The sequence below is a fragment of the Anser brachyrhynchus genome, assembly GCF_964034855.1.
Source record: "Anser brachyrhynchus genome assembly, chromosome: 2".
NCBI classification, from domain to species: domain Eukaryota; kingdom Metazoa; phylum Chordata; class Aves; order Anseriformes; family Anatidae; genus Anser; species Anser brachyrhynchus.
The window spans coordinates 40,857,756-40,879,414 of NC_137695.1; positions in this window are offsets into that span (position 1 = coordinate 40,857,756).

Below are 21,659 nucleotides of genomic sequence, written 5' to 3' on the forward strand. Positions count from 1 at the left end.
CTGCCTAATAGAGCAGTGCCTTTCTGCTTATTGGAGTTTGGCTGTAGGCAGCTCTTTTTTATTTTTAGACTCGCTCTCTGAACTTAATGCATGCCGCTTCTTCGTGATTTGGCTCCAGTAACACCAGCGTATTCTAGGCCTGTATTTAGGTGCCGGTGTCACCTGCAAGCACCAGGCCGCGTTAGAGGGACGCCCTCTGCCAGGCCCGAGCCCACCGGCCTTCCCCACAGCCCCGCTCCCTCTGCCTCTGTTCTTCCCCACCCAGCTCTGCCAGCAGTTGGGCTTACTGCTCCCTCTCAGCCTCGTCTGCCCCTCATGTGGTGGAGAGGAAAAACATAAAAGAGAAAGGGTTATAAATCCTTCAGTGTACGAAACTTTTTGCAAAGTGAAAAGCTGTTTTGTTCCAGCAACCGAAGCCTTGGGAGGTGCCCCAGTGCTCAGATGACAGTTGATAAAACTGTAGGATGTATTTTCTGTTTCAGGTGAAAGCTGACAGTAAATGGGAGGGATTTATGTGCAGCTAAAAGGACAGAAAGTGTGAGAGACCTCTAAAGCACCGGGGCTCTTAAATGTGAATTAGAAGGGAGATTGCCATGGTGAGATAATGGTGGCCTTGAATCAGCTTCTGTTCTGGTGTAAAGGACCCCCTGCCCGGACACTTCTCACTCAGTTAGGGTGACCACCTTAATGGACGCTGTGCAGGAACCATCCTGTAACAACTGTGGTTTTCTGCTCTCTTCCCTGTAGGTAATACTAAACTCTCTTACGGGGTTCCAAAAAATAAAGCAAGTTGCTTACACAGCCATGGCTTCCATCCCAGCTGTGGAGGGATATACATTCTTAATGTTAAATATATACATATATATTTATTATTTTTTACAGGAGTGAAAAAAGGTGAAATGCTTTAGATAAAACCAGAAGGTGGTTTCTCCATGAACTTGTGGCATCCAGTGAGAGCTTCCAGGCCAAGCAGCAAAACTCGAAGCAAAGCAAATAACAATGTAGTATTAAAACAAAACATGTCACACAGCTTGAATAGGTGATGTTACCTACCCAGCCTGTTTACAACGCTGAAATGCCTGTAGGTGATAGCTCTGTCTTGGAGGAACTGATTCATTACCATTCTTTCTCTCTCCATATGCTGTTTCCACAATGAATCAGGCATTGCTCAAAACTATACTGCATTCAGAGCTGCTGAGAATTAGCTGAAGTTGATTAAAAGAGCAACTTTGGAGAGTTTAACTTTACTTGTGATAAAGTCTAAGCAATTTTTGCTATTTTTTTGAGACATAAGCTGGGGAGAGAGGGAGCTGATCTTTATAAATCTTACGGTTTTCAGCATAACCCCAGCTAGTTCAGATCTAACTTGGCCTTTCAATGGCTGACCTCTGAGTTTTACTGCTACGTGAATTGGTGGGGAGAACTGGAAAGTGGCCCTGATGTTAAGCAGTGAGCCTCATCATCCTTTGGGCTATTCACTGACAGGCTCTTTGTGAAAATCAAGATGAAGTTCCTGGGAGGCTGAGGCTATCAGCTCTCCACGTCTTCCAAAACACACCCTTGGCCCAGAACAACTGGCTCAGTGGGAGATCTTCTAGAGCCAAGAATTAAACCTCAGTTTCCAGTCCCTTACACATGACATGGATTTTCCTATCAAAAGGCTTACTTCTGTCTATTCAGTATGGGCTCCTAGCTTACTCAATGATAAGCAACAATTTTCTTCCAGTTTAATTAAAATACTTTTGTCTGCTAGGATGCCAATGAAACCTATCTTAATTGTACTGCCAGTCACAGCTCTTTTGCCCTGTAGGCACGGTGGTCAGGCTGAATTTCTAAACAAGAAAAAAACTGATGAGATCAAGTCCTGAAGATGTTTCATCAGTTTATAAAGTGTGTGAGAATGGAGAGAAAAAAATAATAATAATGCAAAGGTAATATGTCCTGAAAAGGGAAAAAGATCAGCAATTCTTTCCCCAGCCTCCAGTCTCTTGCAGAAGGGAGCTTGACTCTGGCTTGGGATCAGCCTTGCAGGAATCCTCTCTCATCTCTCTCCTCTCTCTTTCATCTTGCTCCAGCACTGCTGAGCAGCCCTGCTCTGGCCTGTTAATTCTGGTTCTCCCTCCTTTTTCCGAGCCACTTTGTGCAATACTCTCGTTTGGGGCATGCAAGAACGCTTTTTGTTCTTTTAGCTGTTCCACAAGATTACTTGTCTTTTGTTCTGTGTCATGCAACAAACCCATTGGTTTAGCGTCTCCTCGATAAGCAATTTGCTTTTCCACACATTTCTGGAATATTTCACAGAATTGATTTGCCTGAAGATGACTTACCAGGGCCCTGCTAAGTTTGCTTGTTCTGGCGGAGCACACCACTTCCTTTGCTCATTTCCTTTCCTTTACCACATTGTCACAGGTTGTAATATATGATAATGCACATGAGGCATCATTGCTATTTATAGGTACAGACAGCTACATGTGAGGTGTGGAAGATACAGTGCTACATAATGTATGTAGAAAAATTCTTTACAGATGAACACTTATCCTCATATTTAAAAGACTTTCTATGTCATCAAGCACTGGCATGTGAGTGAAGGGTATCCTGTGGAAATGTCAGTTATCTTCAGGCTGTGTGGTTTTGCTTTGCTTTTTTTTTTTTCGTTTCTTTGTATTAGGTTCTGGTACTCTGAAATTCCTTTAAACTGACCTTCTTGAAAGATCTGACTTAATCCTTGGCCTCCTCATCCTACACCAGGGCTAGCAGAATTGCCCCGTAGGATGCCGCTGTGTAACCAGGGCTGCCGGATCCTGTGCAGAGGAGCGCGGCTGCTCAGCCCTCGCTGCAGCGGGTGGCTTGCTCTCTTCAGTGCAAAGCTTTGTCTCCAGTTCTGTAGCCCGGGCCTGAGGGTAACAGGGACTCAAATGTGTACAGAAGCCTGAGGGTAGCGCTTGACAACAGCACTTAGCTGATCTAATGGCTCGAGCAGTCTGCACCGCCAGCCATGCATTGCCGTGCTGGTAAAGGCTCTTGCTGAGCTGCATAAGTTTCCTGACCTTGCAGAAACCAAGCCTGTGTGTGTGTGCATGTGGAGGGAGGAGGGTCAGGCTAGGCTTTGGATAATTCATCAAGGGCTGGGATTAAGTGGCTTAGCTGGAGGTAGAGGCAGCGGGTCCACAGCAACGAGCTGCCAGCTTCCTGAACGCAGCTCTGAAGGGCATGTCTTCACCATCCCACCCTGCCGCAAGCCTGTCGTTCCACCCCTGCCTTCACACCAGCTCCGGCGTGTATCTGACCTCGTGACGAGTCACATCAGTGTGCTAAATTCATAGAGGAGGGCTGGTTTTTTTGGGTGTCAAGGGTGTGCGTTCCCAAATGGCTCAGAGCAGGGCGAGACAAGCACGAGAGCTGGCGCAAAGAGGGAGACGGGGAATGTGCATCCAGGGCTGGGAAGGCGGGTGGGATTGCAGCAGACAGCAATTAAATTGGTTTAAGCTGTTGTTTTGTGGCAGCCTGAGCCAATTTTAGGGGCGGCTTAAGCACAAGTGTAAGGATACAGTTAAGTGCTCTCCCAAATGAAAGCATTTTCCTCAGCAAGTCTAAATAGGAGCATTGTGTGGCTGTTTTTCTTGATTTTACAAATACTCACATGGAGAATTTTTTAATGTTGCATGTATTCATAGCCAAGGAGGCAGCTCCTTAAGAACTGCATCCCTGTATCTGCTCATCACTGCGACGGCTGTGGGAGCAGTGCCTCTTGTCAAGAGAGGTTTCTGCTAAAGACCTCCCGTTGCCTCCCCTTTGGAGCAGGACAATCCCAGTATGGAGGCTGCGTCTTCTGGAGAGCAGAAGCAAAATTTTCTCTGACAAACATTTATCAGCAATATTTTTTGGCACTAGCCTTTCTCTGTTGCTTCCCCCTTGTCCTTCCCCCGTTGCTTCCCCCTATGTTCCCCCTTGTCCTAGAAAGGAGGACTCATTCCCTAACTGTACCACCTGCCCTCTGCAGAGCCTGGGGCAGGTCGCCTGTGATAGCAGCCCTGGGCTGTGTGCACCAGCTGATGCTCGAAACACAGCACCCTTCTGCAGCTCTGCCTTGGCCCTTGGAGCCTGCCTGGCTGCTGTAATCTCTGAAGCCCAGCATCAGGGTCCCCTCTTATCTCTCATGCCAGTGTGAGTTGATCTCCGGACGGATCTGCACATGAATGGCCACAGATGGGAAAAGTGGGTAGGGATACAGGCTTCCTTTGTGCCTGTCACTACCAGAAGTGCCATTAAGGAGCATGCCAAGGCCTTAATGAAGCAGCGCCAGGTACTTTTTCCCTGTTGCTGGAGCAAGCCAAAGGGGATGGGAGCATGATGCCTCGTGTTGTTTCAGCCAGGGTCTCCATCCAAATGGCAGCTGTTCTGTTCTTACACAGTGGTCCAAAAACAGTGGAAATGGCCTCAGCAGCCTGTCAGGTCATTTCATCTAGGAATCTTCTGGCCCACAAAAGCTGCTAAGCATAATTACGGTGTCCCCAAACCAAACATTAATAAAGGAACTGTCAGTATCTGAGGCACTTCATTTAGGGGCTGATTGAAAAACAAAATCCAAAAACATCAGTGGGAATGCTTTGTTGCTTTTAGCATGTTTTGCATCAGCCCATGGAGCCCAGGTGTTGCCATGTGTTGTGCAAAGTCTGTGCATGATTTCAGAGCTCCATGCAGCAGCAACGCACAGGGAAACCTGGAGTATTTGGGTGTCTAACTACAGCTGGAGGAAAGCAGCATTACAGGAATGAAAGCAATCCTTTCCCTGACTATTCACAAATATATGCCATACACGTCTCCTTTTGGTACACTGTAGCTGATCACATCAAGCTGTAATGAGGGGCTGCAGGGACAGAGAAGTAACCCGTGCAGTTGCATGGGATCTCACCCTACAGCTCATTATATCGAGGTTGTGCAGAGTGTGCTGTGTTGGCACCACGGGGATACTCAGGTCTGGATTCACTCTTCACCCTGTTTTCCCTATGGCAGCTGCAGATAGGCTATTGATCTTTCTTCTCATTAATCAGAATAATTTTGAAGAAAAAAAAAGGGGGGGGGGGCTCATTTCCTATCCATTCTTCCCCTTAGTTCTTTAATTTACAAACATCTTTATTTTGAGCTTTTCCTGTTTCCTGCCTCCTTTATGAGGCACCGTTCAATGACTGCTGCTTATTTGGTAGTGCCCTGTGACTCACAAAGTGACGGGAGTTCTGCTTTGCAAAGCGTTAAGACGGGAGTAAAAGAGGAGAGAGGAGGGTCCTGCTTTTGTACGGGACTTGCTGTGCTAAAACTTGACCAAACTGCTGGTAAATGGATTCAGTTGTTTGGGGTGGGGTGGGAAACGTGCAAGGTTTCAGTCATCTTTGGGGTTTCCATTTTTAAATGCAAATAAATGCGTCTAGCTGGGGAATATATACTTCTCCCTTTACTCCAACTTCAGAATATTTAACTACGTTCACATCCTCACTGTTCAGCAATAAAATGCTATTATCCTCACTTCATTTCTTACCCCCAGAAAAGGAGAGAAGGCAAGAAAGGCACAGGACTAGCAGAACCCAGGCCCAAGGCGAGAGGTTTATGATGCCAGAGCAGATGGAAGCTTTGTGTCTAAGCAAACTGCAGCAAATCTGTGTGCTGAATGGAGAATTTTCTACTTTGCCAGAAAAAAAATGTGAAACAGAGAGGCCTGCCTTCTACTTCGCATTTCATGGACTGAATCAAAGACACATGGAAGAACCCCCATCTTCTTTGGATCCAGGATTTGTACTTATTTCATACCGATAGGAATTACATCCAGTTATTCAGCTAAATGGTTTGGGCTCCCAGTGACCTTGCAAAGAAGCTCACAGGTTGCACAGGTGGAGGAACAACTGAAGCACAGAACGGACTTTGGGTATGAGAAAGCCACTGAGCAGCTTGGAATTGCAGGCACCGAGGGGCTTTGGAGGGGCTGTGGCAGCCTAATGTTTAAATAACTGTTTAAACTGGTTGGAATAACAGTTAGACATGAAAAGATTAAAGCTCCTTTTGTTTTTCAACACCCCTAGAGATGATGGCTGAGCAGGTGTGCTGTGGCTTAGGCACTGAGACCGTTGCTCTGAGTGTGGGCTTGCATTTCGAGCCCACCGTCCAAGGATGGAGACTTCCCACTGGGCTGGTATTATTTTGGCTTGTTTCATTTTTTTCCTCGAGTTCTCTCTTTTTTTTTTTCCCTCACCCTTTTAAAGATCTTTTCTGAAATTAAAATAATTGCTTCCTTTTTATGCAAATCGAGTGAGAGACTGGAATGAATTGCTGCTTTTCATGCTGTAGTAGGCTAGGTGTGTGCAAGCACCAGTTAGTGAACTCCGTAATGTGATACAATGTTGTGGGCTTTTTTTATATATACAATACAAAATACAAAGAGAAGAGTGACTATGCCTGTTTCAGGTTTGTTTGGAGTCTTCTCTGAGTTGTTTCTTTATTAAGCAGTGAGTCACAAGGTGCAACATGTGCGTTGTGACTCTTGATGGGCAAAACCTTTATCTTATCACCACATGCTTTCAGTGACATTCCCAGTATTTCTAAAATAACCAGTATGGTATTAAACACAGAGCACAAAGCAGAAAGGGAGCGTGTTATTTATGAGGAAGTTGTCAAGCTATTCGCTGCTGTAATATTGATGAGGCTTCTTGGGCAGCTCACGTTAGGATAGCACGATAGGAAATGAAAACTTTCTTATGGCTCTGAAGTCAGCGCTTGGGGAATGTGATTTTAAATTGCTCAGCACCTATCCAGAGGAAACCAAAAGGATGCTGCCAGGAAGCAGGTGTTGCATCTAGCTCTCAAACTATGTAGCACGTTTGTAAGGCACTGCTGAGGTCACAGGTGCTATTAGGAGGTGGTGGGTAGCTGTGTGCTCTTGATTCCCTTTATCAAAAGGGATTTGGGTTTATTGCAGAAGTTCTGACAGCTCAGCGGTGCTCACTGCCTTATTGTGCCTACTGCAAAAGGTCAGCAGGTTCTGGCTCAGGCAAATGCTTTTCTGCCAGAGTCCTCCTGACAATAAACTATAAATGTTTTGTCTGTCATAAGGTGATGGTAGCTTGGTATTGCACAGCTTTCTTGTGCTACTGGAAATCTTCTTGTTTATATAGGCTCTTCTGTCTCCTGGACTTATCAGCCTGGCAGCAATCATAAAAAAACTCCATGGGTCTGGGACTTTCTCCTGATGTTTTCAGAGAAATTCTAAAATGTATTAGTTCTCTCACTGAGTTACAGTTTGTTATTCTGAAGTCATGAGGAAAAAGTGGCCAGGGAATTAAAACTGAAATCTCTCTCTACCATGAAAAGCGAAGGGAGTTCCCCTGGGGGTAATCTCGTGGGACTGTGCCTGGGGCACTGCAGAGGGCTTTGTCACACCCAGCTCTTCTGGTTGACCAACTTCGTCAGTGATTTCTGTCTGGAAGTGGCAGGGAGGGGAAAATCTTCTATTCCAAGGGCCTGAGCCTATCTATACATCCAAAAGTGAAGACTGTAAATATGGGGTCTGTTGACTGAACTAGCATCAGAGAACTAGCTTTGTTAGACACTGTCACCAGACTATCTAGTAGCTCTAGCATCTAATAAATGGCTATTTGCATTGTGTGGGAGTGAGAAATTCCAGCTATTAATATTCTGGAGCCTGTTTTCCCAGTGCAAACACACTTACACCATGCCGTTCATAAAATGGTCTCCAAGGGCTTGGGGAGAGAGTGGAAAGGGTACAGAGTTGCCACCTGAGGGGGTGAAATCCTGGAACCAGAGGACCGTAGTGATGATTTCATTGTGCAACAGGCTTGGGCCGTTAGTAGGTGAGATTGTGCCAGTGTAAGTGCTCTGCTAGCCAAATGCATGAGATCCATGGTACTCTGAAGACATGAGCAGATCCAGGCACTGACCTTGGAGGTGGAGAAGAGCTGAAGAACAAAGTTATACTGGAACCTGCTTGTAGAGCAATACAGGAGACTCCTCTGCATAACTGTTTTGGAGGTAAACAAATAATGACAGAGACTCTGATTCTGAAGTTTACCCAGAAGTTTAATCTGTAACTGAAGTGTGAAGTGGGGAATGAGGATGTACAATGTTAAAACAGACCTGAGGTTGCTGTTTGGTTTCCATGCCTACAGGGCCCTGCACTCAAAACAAAAGGAGGGGGCCAAGCACCACAAGACCTCTTGCAGGTTTAAAACGCATAAAAATAACAGCTAGAGAAATAAAGGCCATTCATCTGTCTTTAAACACAATCAGCACCTCCGCTTTTTGAACTGAAAGCTCCAGATATGTCAGAAGTTCTGCTGAACCAAGGAAACAAGTTTTTGGGGGGAGAAGCAAGCCTGATCTTCCTGTGATGAGAGACGATGACTGAAGATAGAAGGTTTGGAAACAGCAACTAGAGCTCACAGGCATTTCAGTCCAGGAGTCAAAGATGTGAATCCTTTTCTTCCTCCCATCTGCCCCATACCGACTACCCTGACCAGTGATCTAGGAGGGAAGAGTGGGATGAATGCTTCCTGCTTAGTTCCAATCCTGTCAACTTTACATCCTTTGCCACAGACCGATAGACCATCAAGAGGAGGATTCCCCGTCCTCACTCACAAGAATTTCCTCAGTGTGCATTTCAAGGAGGCATGCATTTGGATCTTTTCTGAGTTAGAAAATAGTCAAGCCCAAATCTCCCTGTCTCTTGAATCAGTGCCTGAAATGGAAGGCCACCACTTGAAAGGCTGCAATAGTGTTTCCGTGCTATTCAGGAGGTGGCTTGGAGCTGTCAGAGGTCAAACAAGCAGACGTGAGCCTTTCTGCAGCCCTCATCCACAGCTGAAGTTGGGGCATGGGAAGAAGTCTGGTGATCAACTCTGTTGTTCATATTTTCTACGGGATCAGTCTGGCAGCTCCACACCGTACAGCCAGGAGGCCTGGGTTTCCTAGGGGGTGTTTTGGATCACATTTTAGAAACGTGGCCTCGTGTTGTACCTATGTAGGCTACTACTGGAAGAGGTGAACCAGCTCTTCTCTCTGCCTCAGCCATGGCTTGCAGTTTACCTCTTTTTGCCTCAAATCTAGCTCTTGTACAACCATAGGCAAACCAGCACAGCTTGCTAGCCTGATGTCAAGGGGTTCCGAGGCACGTGTGGAAAGGGCAGTTTTCTGAGAAACTGGGCAGACTTGAAACTGAGCAGTGCTGGCTGCAGAATCACAAAATCCATACTGAAGTGCTGGGGATGTCTCAGCAGACAAACAGGGTTAGAGAGGAATTTGGGACGGACCCTTCTGGCAGTGGCCTTCAGGTATGATTAGGAGAGGCAGCAAGCCCCAGCCCCAACAGTGCCCTTTACCCCCCAGCTTCAGGCAACTCCAAAGGTCAAGAGTAGAAAGCTGTACCTAGAAGCACCGACTGATCACAGGCTTGTAGTTCCTGACCCCATAAAGTGCAAATTATCCCATGTGCAAGGGAAAGAGCCTTCAATTCATCTCCTAGGCAGTGAACTATTTTCAAGATCTGGCCCTGATAAACTGAAGGGCTTTTTTGGCTGCATCTTAAGTGCAGAAATTCAGTGAACTGGACGTTGGTGAGTATATTCTATGTATTTCTAACAATTTCTTCTGTGTGCTCTTGGAGAACAATTATGCTCTTCTGTCTACTTACATTTCATTTCTCTCCCTGTCTGTTTCTAGTTTAGACAAAATGATTATTTTTTTAATTTTTTTTTTTACCCTTAACACTTTTCTCAAAAGGTAGAAAATAAAGTGCTCCAGTCCTTCATAAATGCTTTGTTTCTGCCCTCCTCCCCCCAGCTCATTCGGTTGCAAGTGGAATGGCACATGTTGTCAGATACCCAGCAAAAGGAGAAGTACATAACCCAGAACCTAATAAAACAACAAATCTAGTGTGCCCTCCTGGTCTGCAATCCTTCAACAAGCTCCCTTCATTAAACATAAAGCCATGTGTTTCCTACAGCAGATCACGTCCCTGGTGCCACAGTGTGGTATGTGTTGCTCTCACTGTATTTCATGAGTTTTTTGTTTGTTTGTTTGTTTGTTTTTAATTTACAGCAACACAGTTTTTATTCTTACAAGGATTCTTGAAAAAGTACCAAAAAAAAAAAAAAAACAGGAAAAAAATATATGGGCAATACTGCTGTCTCAGAGACCTGTGAACTAACTAAAACTGCTCTGAGCAGCACTGCTTGCAACTAACCTCGACTACTCAGCTTTATTCCTGGAACTGTCCGCAACAGCCCAAATATGCCTTATTTCTTCAGGCATTTTGGGAGTCCAGGTGAGAATCCCAATTAAGCAAGCTGGCTCCAGTTGTGTGTTTACACTGTGATACCCGTGAGCAGAATTTATCCGTGGGCTTCCTGCCCTTCCTGCTGCTTATGCTACATTTCCATGGCACGCGTGGCGATGGAGCACCCAGGAGGACTGACAAGTGGCGGAGATCTTCTGCTTGTGTGCTGCCACCTCCCTTGGGCTTTGGCCTGCTGATTGCACTACTGGTTGGAAGCACAGGCTAACAAGGTTTGTGGCCTTAAGCCTCTAGCTGGTGTTCGGGCTGCTTTGGCTAACTGACAGCACTGGTGAGCAGAGGGCACAGACAGAGTTTCTTTATATTTGATTAAAGAATGAATTGTTGCGAGCAGAGAGAGAAAACTGAGCTTTCTTGTAGAACAGGTTTGCACTTTGCCATGTGGGTATTTTTAACAATAAAAACAGTTCTTTAGAAATGACTGTGGTGGATTGTAACTATTAAAATTGCTTTTTTTTTATTATTTTATTTTAAGGTGAAAACACCATATAAAGCCACACATGTAATTCAGGAGGTAAAATACATTGCACTTCATCAGGAGTGTTGCTTTTCATTTACAAGCACAGGAGAATGGTTTTTCACTACCTGAACTGCCTCCATTTTTCTATGCACAGCTCTCCTAATCTTATCTCAGTGGGCCAAAATTTCTGCTGGATTAAATGATAACAGTTAGATTATCTCCAACGGTGTCTTGGTCTTTTGCACAAGCCCTGCTGTTATAAAAATATCTGCAGTGTTTGTTAATCTATTAAATTTTGAGTAAAAAAAAAAAAAAAAGCCATAAACTAAAAGGGTTGCTAATTAACCACAGAGCTGAAAAGTTAAAACTGTTACTGCAGACCCATTCTCAGTTACACTAACATGAGTGTGAAGTAATTTTACTAAAGCCAGTGCTGTTCCCAAGGACTTTCACCACTTTATCTGCAATCAGAATCCTGCTCAGTGTTTCTGAATGTCTTTTGTCTCGGCTTAGTTTCAGCCCACTGACACATCTCCAACTTGCAACCAACCCATTGGCTTTCATGAATGTCTTTTTTTGTTGAGAGCACTGCCATTTTGGTTTCCATTTAAAAAGAATGAAAAGATCCAATTATGCAAATTAATTTTAAAAGCTTTATCACCTCTCTTCCGGGAGAAAGTTTATTGCACAAAGGTTGCAACAGACTTAAAGCAAGGCTTCTGGGGCTTTGAAATGCATCCCAGTGCGACACCCGCCTCTGCCCAATGGTGGAGCCGATAGGGACAGATGAAGGAAGAGGGATGGATTAGGGTGCCACCCAGGAGCCCCGGGAGCTGCAATCAGGTGGGTCAAGCTTCATAGTTTGGCTGGAAGGCTTGGAGCTTGAATCTCTGCCCTATTATTTGACGCAGGGCACTGAGAGGAAGCAATTACTTTGGAACAGGGTGGAGTCTATCTCAGGAAAAGCATGTTCAATCACAAGCTTATGTTATTTAGGCTTTAGAAATTATCCACTGCAAATATTAGGCCAAGACAGGGAAGAGCAGGGACACACTAAAATAATATTTGTAAGTAATATGTGCTGTCTGTGACGAGCAAGGCTAACTACCCTTCCTCTCGTTTCCATCTGACATGGGGAAATGCTCTCACAGTGATGCAAAGCTCAGGAGCTGGCTGGGTGAAAACTCAGCAGCTGTGAAAGCAGCTCCCGTCCTTCCTCATACCTCCTTTCCCCATATCCAGCCTGTTCCTAACGTTAGGTGAAAGCTGCTCAAGTAGCAGAAGAGTTGCTCCTCACTTGTTCTAGCAAGCTGTGGAAAGCCATGGGTCACAGGGACGAAAATAATGCTGAAATTAAACATCTATATCATGGCAGCTACAAAATATCTTCAAGCTGCTGCTGAAGTAAAGAAACCAGAGATGAGCAAGTCAGGCTGCAGGGTGCACCCGGGAACCCAGAGGAGTCAGCCTGGACCTCTTTGTGCTGAGCACACAGATGAGAAGATGCAGCAAAATTCAGAGTGGGAATAAAACTGTTGGGAGTTCAGGCGTTTTCTATATCTAGCCTGGGAGAGAGGGAACTGGGGGGAATGATGCCTCTGTGGTGCCACGAGCAGCTCGGCTTCATGCAAAGTCTGCTTACAGTGTCTGCAGAAAGCCTTCACTGCACTTTGGCTCACTGTGATCTCAGCAGTCATAAAAGAGCTTGTTTTCTCACGTGTCATTTGGCGTCCCCATCGCACACTTACTGGAAACTACTCGTCGGCTTTTGGAAACGAGCTGTACACCAGACTGGGCGGCTCAGGGCAATGGGTGAAGAGCTAACGTGTTGCAAGAAGGTGATTGTGGCTGGTGTGTTGATGGTCACACTGATACCCACGTGTTATCTAGGCAATGGTCAGCAGGCGCTAAGGGAAGATAAGCTTACAAAGAGGACTGGAAAAATGACTTGCAGGCTTGCTCGGTTCACAGAAATCTTCCTTTGTAGCTATATATATCAAAAGGTGAAAAAAGCAGCAGGCTTTGGCAAATGCACTCCAGTTGAGAACACTGCTCTGGAAATGTTTCTCAAAAATGGGGTGGCTCTTACCCTTCCCTCTCTGGATGTTGATGGGGTAAACCTGTGGAGTTGCCCTGACTATTTCATACAGATGTAAGTGAGAAGACATAGAGGTCACCACATCACTGTATGTGTTTGAAGTAAACTGAGGATTTTGGAATGGGAAGTCTGTCCCATTGATTTTTTTCCTTTTAAATTCTGACATTTGTTACTACGAAAGAAAAGAAAAGAAGAGAAAGAAGAGAAACAGAGAAACACAGAAAGAGAGTGTCTGCATTTATGTGGAGCTGTAACTCTCAAACAGAAAAGGTTTAGTGGACTTTTCAGACAGAATGACTCTGAACATCCTTTCAGCATGTTGTTTTATATATGCTAGCATGCTCTGGCCTCTGCTGCAATAGACAACCCCAATGTTGTAATAAGAGCCCTCAAGACTCTACAGTATAAAAAAAAGTCACAGCATTTGAACAAGAAGTGGTCTCAGGATCACCTTCTGCTGGGGTCTCTGAATGTGCTACTGCAAGGGAAAAATCACTCTTGCATTCATTGTTAAATGCCTTTCCTGTTGTTCGTTTAGAAATTTCAAAAATTGCCCAGGTTATAATGAAATAGATTCCATCATGAATTAAGAATCATGACCTAAGAATTTATATGGCTCAGGAGAAAGTCCCTTATTTGCAAAATCCCTGTTGGAGGACTGCACAGATCCCCCCAGCAGCTGGTGGTGGGGAGTTCCTGGTAGCTCCCAGTGCAGTCCCAGCTCCATCCAGCAGAAGTCAACCTGACAGCCGTGCACTGGCCGCTCCCTCAGCACAGCTCACTGTGAAATCACTGAATTGCCTGAGGCAGGAAGAAGGGCATCAACCCTCTGTCAATACTGGTCTGTGCAGAGCTGAAACTTAAGGCAGGATAGAAAAGGGAGGATCCAAGACACCACATGTACAACGGGGCTTTCTCAGAGTTGGCAGAAGCCAGAGACTGAAGATGAAGAATGGGGAAAGAAGCCCTTTGATTCACCTGAAAGTCTCGATGCTCCTGATGCTACATTGCAGTAGCCAGAGCATTAGGGTGAGTCAGGATTCCACTTTGCTCAACATAAAACGAGTGAGCAGAGAGGAGAGTGTTCGGGCAAGCTGAAGTGGGACAAGGCCAGAAAATGAAGAGCAGACCCAGCACAAAGCGAGTCGAGTTTCTTCATAATGTTGTTGGCTCAAGACGGTAAGGAGTTCAGACAGATGGGAGCTTTCATTTTCTTACTTTTCTTTCAGGATGAACTGTAGATGAGCAAATCAGCGTCTGACCAGTGCTTCCACTCCTGGTGTTGATGGGTTCTGTTGATTTTTTGGGGTGCTGGGTTTTGTCTTTTTTTTTTTTTTTCTATCGCATTTGTGCCCAAACAAGCTAACCACTAAAACAAACTCCAGCACAGCATGTTCGGAAGTGGTTTGAATATGCTGAAGATCAAAGGGAGGTGCTGCCCAGTGTTTGATGTACACTTGTTTTTAATTCAAGGTTAAAGAAACAGTGAAAGCAAGGATGTACAGAATAGCCCCTATTGAGAACGCATCTGGGAGGTGAGGGGAGAGACATTCCTCCCTAGAACCCCATAAAACTACGCACATATGCTTCTCCCTATTGTTAATCCCTTTTGCTGATGCGATGTGGAGGAGATTTTATACAGTGGTGCAAAATGGAAATCTCTTGCAGGAGGAAAGAGTGCTGCAATCCCAGAGGGACTCTTATGTTCAAAACAAAATACAACAATGGAGTTAATTAGCATTGCATGGTTCACAAAATCCCCTCGAGGGGATCTTTCTCTGTTCTAAATCATCACTTGTATGTGAGATGGAAAAGCTCCCACTGAGCAGGCCCCTTCCACAAACTTTTAATAGATATTACCACGGTTTTTCATCATTTGCCATTGGCTTTGAGAAAGGTAACAGCTGAGCCAGGGCTATTCAGCTGCATTAACCAGCTGCATGTTAATACAGAAATGCTCTCCTGCTCCTCCCTTCTGCCTGCAAACCTCCCCCTCCCCGCCAACAAATTAACCCTTTCCTGCCACACTTTTCTCTGCCGCTCTGACAAAGATACAGAGGCAGAGGGCTGAGCAAAGGCAGAAAATTAAGCAAGGGAGGACCTCGCTGTGATTAGTTGAACTTATCTACAGGTGAAGGCACCCAGATGCTGCGGATACACCCACCTGGAGGGACAGCCCCAGTTCCAAAGGTCTCACCGCTGAGCAGTGCCAGGACAGAGGGCAGAAGGCCAAGAGGAAGGACCTTTCCCTGACAACCCCACAGAAATCAAATCCGTGCCTCCTGATGTCCTTGCCTGCTGTTCCTCTTGGAGCCTGCTGGCACAAGACCCTCAGCAGGCCCAGCTGAAACACCCTGTGCCCACACGGTGCAGTTTCCCCTGGGCATTACCACCGGAGACAATCCGTGATCTGCTCACCACCAGCACATGCTGTGCAAGGACTAACACTTCGCCTGTTCGGTTGGCCTCCAGTCACCCTCCCACTCTGCTCTGTGCCATGCCAAAAACAATCAGTACCTGCACGTCCCTCCACCCATTTGCAATCATGCCGGCCAGATGGCCAAGTCTGCCTTTCAGGGCGGGCGTGCAGTCAAGAGCAGCTTGCTCACAGCCACAAACTACTAGGATCACCACAGATATGACTGCGCTGCAGTGCTGACCTGAGCCTCGTGCACCACCCTGCTGCTGATCCCGCTTCTCCTTGCCTCCTAGGGAGAGCCAGGAAGCCCCGAGGAAATATTGCAGTATGGCATTCATTGCAAAAAGCCACAGCTGAGGAATTGTAGGAGGAGGAACAAGTCAGGGCACCTGGCAGGTCTCAGTCAAGAGCTTGGAGCTGAAGTGCTTTGTAAGGGAAGAAGACAGACTCTGGCAGGGTTTGTGCTAGCTACCAAATTCTGGTAGGCAAGAGAGGGTTTTGTCATGGGTCTCTTTCATTAAACTGTGTTTTATGATGATTCTCTCAGGTTATCAAGACTGCTGACAGGGCATCTGGGAAGGAACTCCTTGCTGGTAAGCAGAGCTAACTGCAGACTTCTCGTAGGTCGGGGAGAAGCTAGGAGGTAAGCCCCCTTTTTCTGTTTCAGCACTGGATGTGCTTACAGCTTTCTGTCTTATCTGAGCATGTTGAGCAAATCCCCACACCAGGGAGCTGCTGTGGGGGCTGGGCCCCGAGAGCCACTCTGCTTGTAAGCAAGGACTCCTTTCTGACACGAGAGGGAAAGCCGCATGGAGAAGGCAGGCTGCTCACAAGTAAGCAGACAGACAGGGCAAGGGACCTCAGGTATCTGCCCTCCTTTACATTTCATTAGTGTTTAAACAGTGATGAGACTGATGTGAAAGGGCCTGTGAAGGGTGGTGATCGGTTCCAAAAACAAGCCATCTGCTGGCACAAACCACCTTCCTCCGGCTGCTGTGGCTGAGCTCTGGGCTGCCCGCTGCCCCCTCGGCTCCCCTCCTTCCTGGTTCTCACCTGGCACGCCACAGCGGCATACCGCTGCCTTCCCCTTTCACACACTGACAGCGAGCAACCAGCCCAGGGTGAGAGGAAATGGTTAAGCACATCACTGCTTTGAGAGTCCTCCTGAGCCTCCCACAGCCCTGCCACTCCTGCTATCTACTTGCTTTTTGCCATTTTCTTCCTTTTTGCCCAATGTGTTAATCCCCCGCTTCTCCCCCTGCTCTCAGGTGCACAGTTTGGTCAGTGGCATCCTTACTGCCCGTGGCAGATGGGGTTGGAAAGTCCCCCCAGCCCTTGAATGCTGGCTGCCATTTGTTAGTGTCCTGCTTTGGCCAACAGGCTGCTCTGAGCTTACAACCTTGCAGAACTTGCAGCGCTGATGACATATTTCATGGCTTTGCAGGCGCACTCAGAGCCCTGTGTAGTATGTCCCCAAGCATTTTATCACAGCACGTGAGGACAAGTTTCACAGTATTCTATCTAGGCACTTCTCCTGGCCCAGAGCCTAGGCGTTTGAACAGTAAACTCTTTTTAGGACTCATGTGAATGTGCACAGAGACAGCGAGGCAAGAAACACAGGATATAATTAACCACTGAATTTCTTGCAATCATTGCAAAACGCCAGCAGACACTGTTCATCTCTACAGAGAATATAAAGTGGAATTTAAGCACAAACAGGACTCTGTTCTTGCTCTAGCAGCCTTACTCTCAGATGTTAGGGGCAGAGGCGGTTTCCTCGATCTCTCTGCGTGCCCTTTCTTTCTTACATCTTCTTTGGGAATTTGTTGTTGAGAAGCTGCTGGTGCACAGTCTGCCCTGGTACAGACCTGCAGAGCCATTTGAAGATGTGATCTGTGCTGCTGAAACTCAGCCTAGTTTCTAGAAGCAATTTGTGGAAGTGGCTCAAATCTTAGGGACCTGACTGCGCAGAGGACTTTTCTGCTGTAGGGCAGAGTGTATCTGCAATGCGCTGCAGCTAATCCACAGTAACTCTGCATGCAGCATCTTTGCTCCATTATTATAATGCATTTTGCACTTCACTAAAACCCAAACCCAGATTGTCTGCACAGGGGGGCCTTTTCACAACTGCTCTTCCTGTTGACTGAGTTTTCTTGGAAGGAAATTTTGGAAATCCACAGTGTGGGCAAGCCTTAAGTGACCACCTCCAGTTCTTATTTTGCTGCATTGTAGAATCAGCATGAAACGAATAGCAAAAAGAAATGTGAGTGTAACAACCTGCAGTAAGAGCTGCAAGGAAGCTGCACAGGTCTCATGAAATGCACCAAGATGCTGAAAGGTTCAGATAGGTGTCTAAGCACCTTGAGTGGTGTCCAGAGGAAAGCTAATGCCCTATTGTTTGAAGTTCCTAAAACTGTCAACACACTGGGAAAGTCCCTGTAGAAAACAGGCCTGCATTGACTAGTCCTCCAGTGGTCTTTCCCATCTTTCCCTTCTGTGATTTATGTGCTCATAAATTCCTCTGTACTGACCTGGAAATCTTGCCTGGGACTGGGATCCAAGAGCACCATGGTGGAGTTTTGTTCGGCCATCCTTTTTGGCTCCCATTGCCTGTTCTCTGCCTGAATTTTGATCCAGGAGAAGATATAAGCCAGAGGCATCGTGTCCTCTTCAGACAGGAAGGCAACATTTTCCTGCGGGACATCCATCTGGATCAGTTTTGCCCGGTGAATGCGGGGAGGTGCAATGCCCTGTCACTGCCCGCTGCTGTCCTTGTGTCTGCTCTCCCCATGCCCTGGGTCAGCTCCTCAGCCTCAATTCTGCTTTCTGGTATTTTGGGGTGACTGCACCGGGGCAGGACTGTTCTGGATTCAGAACAGGTCAACACCCAGTACAGGCTTTTTGGAATATTTACTGCATATTATTTTTCAGCATGAAGTTTTCTTTCTAAATAGCAAAGGGGAATTGTTTGTTAATGCCACTCTGTTTCATATGAGCTTGCCCAAAGCTCTTCTTTGCCATGTATACAGCAGTGTATTTGCATATCAGAAGATTTCACATAGCTTCTCAAGTTACCGTACATGCCTAAATGCTTCCAATTGCCACAGTAACATTTTGAAAAAAAAAAAAAAAAAAGCTTTTACAAATGCTTCTCCAGACAAATCACATTTTAGCAGAAGCAGAACAATTCTTCTCTCTTAGAAAGATGTTTTCAACGAGGCTAGAATCAGTACAGTGCTTAGTTACAATACCAGGGTGTCAGATGTTTATTGAGTCAGCAAAGGAGATATAAAAAGAACTGGCAGGGCTCTGCAAATCACTTTGATTTTTAGTAGTGACTCTACTACGGTAAACAGTAAATAATGTAAATAGCAAAGGTGTTCTCATTCACAGAGAAATGAAATGGGAAGTCAAAATCCTTTTTTTTCCCTTGTGATAAGAAGTCTTTTGAACCCTCTGATGCCATTTCTTATTCCATCAGTATTGCATTAACTTGATATGTTGCTGTTAAACAGCCACACTTAAATACATCACATGGATTAATGCTGGCACTTTATCAGGTACAGTTTGTTTCCGCAAGACATCTCTAGACATACAGAAAGTGCTTGAAATGAGGGAGGAAGTTTCTCCTCCGTGCTGGGTCGGGGGGCTGCATGTATCCAGCAGGAATTCCTGGAGCAGCCTGACCAGCACCAGGCTGGCACGGCTGTGGCCAGGCGGATCAGCTGAAGGCCGGTGGATCCGTGGGCTCTGGAGGCTGCTCCCGCTGATGTGAGTTAGCACCCAGTGGTACAGGAAGGCCACCACGCTGCAGTTTGGGCAGGTGTAACTGCACCGCAGCTGAGGTATAGGCTTGGTGAGCTGCCTCGCACTGCCTCTGCTTAGCAGGTATCGCCACAGGTAAATCCACAGGCCTGAGGAAGGGAAGAAGCTGCTCGCATGAGAGGGTTATTTCATCGCTGATACAGGAAAGCACTACTAACAGTGAGTCACTGGGCACTGCGGAGCAGTAAATAAATGCTGTGTAGTCACTTTTCATTTGTTTTTTTAGTATCACCAGCAGAACAAGAGCTCCTCCCTGTCCAGCCCCAGTCCCATTCTGGTTCCCCTCCCTCAGGCACCCAGCAGCCTGGCCCTGTAGGACAGGGGCCACCTCACAGCTGCAGGACCACGGGTGGACAGCCCTGTCCTGCCCCCCCCGGGACGTGCCCTGTCACTGCCCTAAGCACATGGGTCCGCACACACCGCCTCCAGCTCACGGCAGGGCCTGCCTGCCCCTCTCTCCAGGAACATCACCGCATTACGGCCAGCCCTGGCTCGGCACTGCCCCTGTCACCTCGACCCGGTGTCACGGTGTCTGGTGGAACAGGAAAGGTTTCTTTTCCAAGGGGAAATCCAAACGCCCCAAAAGGAGGTCCTTCCTCCTCTGGCAGGGTTTTCAGCGCCCAGCCTTGCAGAGCAGGGCAGCCGGCCATTTCCTTCCCTTCCAGCCGCTGCCGACACGCGGCTGGGCGGCTTCCAGCCTCCTCTGCGCACATGTTCTGCAAGTGTTTGTCTTAGCGAAGTGGAAAGCCAGCCGCACCTTGCAATTAATAAATATGTGTCAAGGCTCACTGCAAGCCCGATCATTATCATTACCCCAAAATTAGAGGGCTGGCACAGTCATTGAGACGCCTGAGGGTCTGATCCTGCCAGGGTGCTCGGTGCTCTTCATTTCTATGGGCAGCAGGAGTAGAGATCAGGAGGGAATTACAGGACCAAACTATTCAAAGGGGGACTTTTTTTTATTTTTTATTTTTTATTTTTTTATTTAGTCTCAAATGCTGAAAGAGATTGCTCCTGTCAAGAGAGAGTTGCAAAACAGAATTAATAGCTAGGGGCTGTTCCCACCACTGCTGTAACGTAGTGCCTCTCACTTGACAGCAGTGGATTACTGCTGATTTACACCAGCTGAGAATCTGGTCCTGGGCTGGTAAATATGAAATGGAGATTATAAAAGGAAATTAATAACAGTGAAAGCTAACCTGAAAGCTGGAAGCATATTCAGGGATTCCCCTGTAGGTTACAGTGCAGCTGTACAGGGCTTGAGTTGAATTTCTAATCCATCTTGATACCGACAGGTCAGAGAGCTCCCCATTTTATGCATGGAGCTCTGCCCCCCTGGAACCAAGGTCACGCAGATGTACCTGGAAGGAGGATTTGAATCCTCAGGCCTGATTATAATTTGCAATGATGCCTCTTTTCACTGGAAATGTTGCAATGTTTACCTAACTCATTGTGCACTGCTGGAACAATAAAGAAACCGTGCAGACAGATCTTCAAGGGTGGTTATTTCCCTGAAAATGCGGAGGGGCCATATTTTTAAGATATCTTCTTTCTAAAAACATCTCTTCAGGTCAAGTCCTTGGCTCTCCTTGATTTCTTCGAGAGTTAAGCATAACTCCTGCATTTAGTAGGATTTGTGGAATAACTAGTCTTGCGGTACCTTCATAAATTGGGAAATCCTACCTTTCCAGCAAGCAGGGGACTGGGCCGTGCAGCAGGACTTAGCTGCATCCTAAGGAGCAAGGCCCTAGTCAAAACTGCTGTGTGAGGGTTGAGAACTGAGCGAGCAGGATGGAAATGAGCAGGTCCTTGATGGAGAGTGATAGCCTGGAGTATACCATCGGGCGCAGTGGTGCTTCCACAGGAGTGCAGGAGAAGATGCTTACTTACCATTACTGTCCTCCATCTCTGTCAGTTTGAGCTCTACTTAGCACCATTCAGAGCAAGGGAAGAGCTGAACTGGGTACTGGGGAGATGATTTGAAAGGAGAGCAACCCAAGAAACCTGCAAGGGTTTCTGAAACAGCTGCCTTGAAGGAGGCCTGCAGCCAAAACCCAGTACAGCCCTAGGTCTGGGGACTGCTCCTTGAATAAAACAACAATGGCAACTCCTCCAAGAACTACTGCTAATAAATCACTTGTTACCCCAACCTTCTGCCCCTTTCTAATCCATGCTAAAGGCACTGCTACGATATCAAAGCCTATTGATATGCCCCAAGCCTGTTGCTGTTCAAGAAGTGTTTGGACAATGCTTTTAGATAAATGGTTTAATTATTAGGTTGCTCAATGTGGAGCCAGGAGTTGGGTTCAGTGACCCTTGTGGCTCCCTCCCAATTCAGGATTCTATGAAAATTTCCATTTTAATGTGCTCAAAACCCACATCCTCTGTGAAAGGCATAGTTGACTTTCTTATTTTTATAACACCTGTTTGCATCTCCACACATAGCAACTCAGAAAGAAGTCTTATGTGTACAGCTGTGTCAGACCCCTGAGCAAGGTAGCAG